This window comes from Budorcas taxicolor, chromosome 7, assembly GCF_023091745.1.
Source record: "Budorcas taxicolor isolate Tak-1 chromosome 7, Takin1.1, whole genome shotgun sequence".
Lineage (NCBI taxonomy): Eukaryota > Metazoa > Chordata > Mammalia > Artiodactyla > Bovidae > Budorcas > Budorcas taxicolor.
In genome coordinates, this window is record NC_068916.1 from 2,667,634 (window position 1) to 2,673,497 (window position 5,864).

General features: G+C 39.4%; 1 pseudogene; it reads right to left on the minus strand.

The window, feature by feature from the left end:
* Positions 1-3,152: 3,152 nt before the first annotated feature.
* LOC128051411 (60S ribosomal protein L5-like) lies at positions 3,153-4,107 on the minus strand (annotated as a pseudogene).
* Between the last annotated feature and the right edge of the window lie 1,757 nt (positions 4,108-5,864).

The following is a 5,864-nucleotide window of genomic DNA, read 5'->3' on the forward strand; positions in this document are numbered from 1 at the left end:
CCCCATGAGTGTGGAAAACCCAGACACGTCAAGCACTCCCCACTCACACCAGTGATATTTATTAGCAGTGTTCATCCCTCCCTGTAGCACAACTGAACAAGTGAGCCTAAATAAATGACCACCTTTGCCCCCTTGTGTCAGGGAAGAAATCAGACACTGAAGAGACTCGCAAACAAAGGAAGCCAAAATAAACAAAGAAGAGGGAACTGCTTTGGAAGTGACAGCTGCAACATATTAAAACCCTGTAGATAGCATTGACTACATTGGAAGGGGCCTATAGATCTTGAGAACAAGTATAAGATGTAACAAGGAACTATCTGAAACTGAACTGATCCCACACTACCCTCAACAGCTCCAGAGAAATTCCTAGATATATTTTACTATTATCATTTTTTAATTTTTAAGTTATTACTCCTTTAATTTTCATTTTATAACCTACTATTACCTTGCAAAAAAGACCCCATTTTAAAATCAAATTTCATATATATATTTTTATAAGTTTTGTGATTTTGTTTTGTTTTTTTAATATTGTATTTTTGAGAGTCCAACAAGGCTATGGTTTTTCCTGTGGTCACGTATGGATGTGAGAGTTGGACTGTGAAGAAGGCTGAGCACCAAATTGATGCTTTTGAACTGTGGTGTTGGAGAAGACTCTTCAGAGTCCCTTGGACTGCAAGGAGATCCAACCAGTCCATTCTGAAGGAGATCAGCCCTGGGATTTCTTTGGAGGGAATGATGCTGAAGCTGAAACTCCAGTACTTTGGCCACCTCATGCGAAGAGTTGACTCATTGGAAAAGACTCTGATGCTGGGAGGGATTGGGGGCAGTAGGAGAAGGGGACGACTGAGGATGGGATGGCTGGATGGCATCACGGACTCGATGGACATGAGTCTGAGTGAACTCCGGGAGAAGGTGATGGACAGGGAGGCCTGGTGTGCTGTGATTCATGGGGTCGCAAAGAGTCGGACACAACTGAGCAACTGAACTGAACTGAACTGAACTGAACCTCTAGATTTTTAATCTTTGCTTTTTGGTATTTGTTATCAATTTTGTACCTTTCAGGATCCCATCTTCAATGCCCATTTTTACTTAGGGGTGTGATTACTGGCTTGATTGCTCTCTCCCTTTTGACTCTCCTTTTTCTCACCCAGGTCACCTCTATCTCCTCCCTCACCCTTCTCTTTTCTACCCAACTCTGTGAATCTCTTTGGGTGTTCCAGGCTGTGGAGAACACTTAGGGAACTGATTACTAGCTATATCTGTCTCTCTCCTTTTGACTTCTCTTCTTCTCCTCCTGGTCACCTCTATTTCCTTCCTCTCTCTTCTTTTCTCTGTGTAACTCTGTGAACCTCTCTGAGTGTTCCAGACTGTGGAGAGCACATAGGGAATTGATTACTGGCTAGATTGTTCGCTCCCCTTTTGATTCCCCCTCTTCTCCTCCTGGTCACCTCTATCTCCCTCCTACCTCTTCTCTTCTCCATGTAACTATGAGAACCTCTCTGGATGTCCTTCACTGTGGAGAATCTTTTCACCATTAACCTAGATGTTTTATCATCAGTGCTGTATGGATGGAGAAGTCTTGAGGTTACTGTAAGAATAAGACTGAAAGCCAGAGGCAGGAGGCTTAAATCCAAAACTTGACAACACCAGAAAACTCCTGACTCCAGGGAACATTAATTGACAAGAGCTCATCCAAAAGCCTCCATACCTACACTGAAACCAAGCTCCACCCAAGACCCAACAAGTTTCAGAGCAAGACATACCATGTTAATTCTCCAACAATACAGGAACATAACCCCGAGCATTAAAATACAGGTGGCCAAAAGTCACACCAAACCCACGGACACCTCAAAACTCACTACTGGGCACTTCATTGCACTCCAGAGAAAAGAGATCCAGCTCCACCCATCAGAACGCCAATACAAGCTTCCATAACCAGGAAACCTTGACAAGCCATTCTTCCAACCTCACCCAGGGAGGAATCTCCACAATAAAGAGAAACCACAAACTTCCAGCATACAAAAGGCCACCCTAAACACAGCAATATAAACAAGATGAAAAGCAGGGAAATATTCAGCAGGTAAAGGAACATGATAAATGCCCACCAAACCAAACAAAAGAGGAGGAGATAGGGAGTCTGCCTGAAAAAGAATTTAGAATAATGATAGTAAAGATGATCTAAAATCTTGAAAACAAAATGGAGTTACAGATAAATAGTCTGGAGACAAGGATTGAGAAGATGCAAGAAAGGTTTAACAAGGACCTAGAAGAAATAAAAAAGATTCAATCAATAATGAATAATGCAATAACTGAAATCAAAAACACTCTGGAGGGAACCAACAGTAGAATAACTGAGGCAGAAGATAGGATAAGTGAGGTGGCAGATAGAATGGTGGAAATAAATGAAGCAGAGAGGAAAAAAGAAAAAAGAATTAAAAGAAATGAGGACAACCTCAAAGACCTCTGGGACAATACTAAACACCCCAACACTCGAATCATAGGAGTCCCAGAAGAAGAAGACAAAAAGAAAGGCCATGGGGAAATACTGGAGGAGATAATAGTTGAAAACTTCCCTAAAATGGGGAAGGAAATAGCCACCCAAGTCCAAGAAACCCAGAGAGTCCCAAACAGGATAAACCCAAGGCAAAACACCCCAAGACACATATTAATCAAATTAATGAAGATCAAACACAAAGAACAAATATTAAAAGCAGCAAGGGAAAAACAACAAATAACACACAAGGGGATTCCAATAAGAATAACAGCTTGAGAGTCAACTCCTAGGCAGATTGACAAGAAGTCCAGGGGTCCCCAAGGAGAGAGGGGTCTGGAGTTCTCAAGGACAAACTTTTTGTCCCTCTACATTCCTTAGGATTATATAAAAAGAATGTATCCTGCTTGAGGACAGTCTCGGGAAAAAAAAACCTTCTGGCTAATCCTGTTACTTTAAGGTGTAAATTATGGGAGTAGGTCTAGTGAGGTCTTTACAACCTCCAGACATTCTTTTGACTCGCTGTAATAACTAATTAGAGAGTATATAACTCCATGGCTAACACTAGCAAGAGGGTACTTTTTCTACCCCCTTCTGATGCCTATGTCAGAAGCTTTCTCTATCTCCTTTATACTTTAATAAAACTTTTTTTTTTGCTTGTTCAATAAGTTTATTATTGTCTTATCTGAAAAATCTTGATAGAAAATTGTGGTTTGGTTTAACTCTCAGCAGCTTGTTCCTGAGCTCTAAGGAAGCTTGCCTTCTCCTGAGCTACCCAATCTTTCTTCTGGGCAAGTGACATTTTGGGTTCCACCTCTTCTTTTTAACTTCTTTCTTAGGCTTCTTCTCATACACTGGCTTCTCTCGTATCGCAGCATGAGCTTTCTTATACATCTCTCCATCATGTCTGGAGTTACTTTATGTTGTTACTTGTTCTTTATGTACTGAGAGAATTGTTTCTTGTAAGCATCTTCATCTTCTTCAATCAGGTAATGCATGTAATCTGCAACGTTTTGCCCCATGATGTGCTTTTGGTGTGCCTCAGCACTGAATTCTTTGCTTTCTGAATCATAACCAGGGAACCGTTTTGTACTGTGAGGGATAGACAAGCCTCCATCGACAGCTCCCTTTAGGGCCCCCAAAACTTTATTCCAAGTAGTAGTTCTGGCAAGTCCTGCATCCAAGTAAAAGGTGAAGTCACCAGGTTGACCATCAATGCTTTCCACATTGTATTCATCACCAGTCACCTCGACTTGGCCTTCATAAATTTTGTCCATAACAAACCTATTAAGAAGCCTGTGGGACAGCAGCAGGCCAGTACAATATGTGGCAGCATAATTTGTCAGGCCAACCTTAACACCATATTTTGGGAGTTCATGAGCATAAGCCACACAAACTATCATATCTCCTATATGGACATAAGCAATCTGACAAATGATGTCTCTGTTTGTTACATGAACAATCATTCTGTATTTAGGTGTGTTGTACTTATTTTTATCTTGGATTACCAATCGTTTCTGAGCATAGTAGTCAGTTTTGCCCTCTAGCATTCTTCTGAATTTCACTTGGTATCTCTTGAAGTAGGCCTTGTTCTTGACAACTTTAACAAACCCCATCCTGCAGAACAGAACCCAAACTCCACGGCTTGCCACAGAGCTGCAGAACCAGCATGGCTCCGGGGGGGGGGGGGCCTATACTTTAATAAAACTTCATTACACAAAGCTCTGAGCTATCAAGCCTCGTCTCTGGCCCTGGATTGAATTCTTCTCCTCTGGAGGCCAGGAATCCCGGCGTCTTTTCCGTGGTTCAACAACAACTAATCTTTTCAAGATAATCTTTCAATAGAAATCAAGCTAATCTTTTAATAGAAACTCTTCAGGCCAGAAGGGAATGGCAGGACATACTTAAAGTGATGAAAGAAAATAACCTACAATCCAGATTGCTGCACCCAGCAAGGATCTCATTCAAATATGAAGGAGAAATCAAAAGCTTTACAGACAAGCAAAAGCTGAGAGAATTCAGCAGCACCAAACCAGCTCTTCAACAAATGCTAAAGAATCTTCTCTAGACAGGAAACACAGAAAATGTTTATAAACTCGAACCCAAAACAACAAAGTAAATGGCAACAAGATCATACTTATCAATAATTACCTTAAATGTAAATGGGTTGAATACCCCAACCAAAAGACAAAGACCGGCTGAATAGATACAAAAACAAGACTGCCATATATGCTGTCTACAAGAGACCCACCTCAAAACAAGGGACACATACAGACTGAAAGTGAAGGCCTGGAAAAAGATATTTCACACAAATGGAGACCAAAAGAAAGCAGGAGTAGCAATACTCAGGTCAGATAAAACAGACTTTGAAATAAAGGCTGTGAAAAGAGACAAAGAAGGACACTACATAATGATCAAAGGATCAATCCAAGAAGAAGATATAACAATTATATATATATATATATATATATATATATATATATATATATGCACCCAACATAGGTGCATCGCAATATGTAAGGCAAATGCTAAAACTATGAAAGGGGAAATTAACAGTAACACAATAATAGTGGGAGACTTTAATACCCTACTCACACCTATGGATAGATTAACTAAATAGAAAATTAGCAAGGAAACACAAACTATAAATGATACAATGGACCAGTTAGACCTAATTCATATCTATAGGACATTTCACCCCAAAACAATGAATTTCACCTTTTTCTCAAGTGCTCATGGAAACTTCTCCAGGATAGATCACATCCTGGGCCATAAGTCTAGCCTTGGTAAGTTCAAAAAAATTGAAATCATTTCAAGCATCATTTCTGATCATAACGCAGTAAGATTAGATGTCAACTAAAGGGAAAAAAAACTATTAAAAATATAAACACATGGAGGATAAATAACATGGTTCTGAATAACCAACAAATCACAGAAGAAATCAAAAAAGAAATAAAAATATCCATAGAAACAAATGAAAATGAAAACACAACAATCTGAAACCTATGGTATTCAGTAAAAGCAGTGCTAAAGGGAAGGTTCATAGCAATACAAGCTTACTTCAAGAAACAAGAGAAAAATCAAGTAAATAACCTAACTCTACACCTAAAGCAACTAGAAAAAGAAGAAATGGAGAACCCCAGGGTTAGTAGAAGGAAATAAATCATAAAAATTAGGGCAGAAATAAATGAAAAAGAAACAAAGGAGATCATAGCAAAAATCAACAAAGCTAAAAGCTGGTCCTTTGAGAAGATAAATAAAATAGACAAACCATTAGCCAGACTCGTCAAGAAAAAAAGGCAGAAGAATCAAATCAACAAAATTAGAAATGAAAATGGAGAAATCACAACAGACAACACATAAACACAAAGGA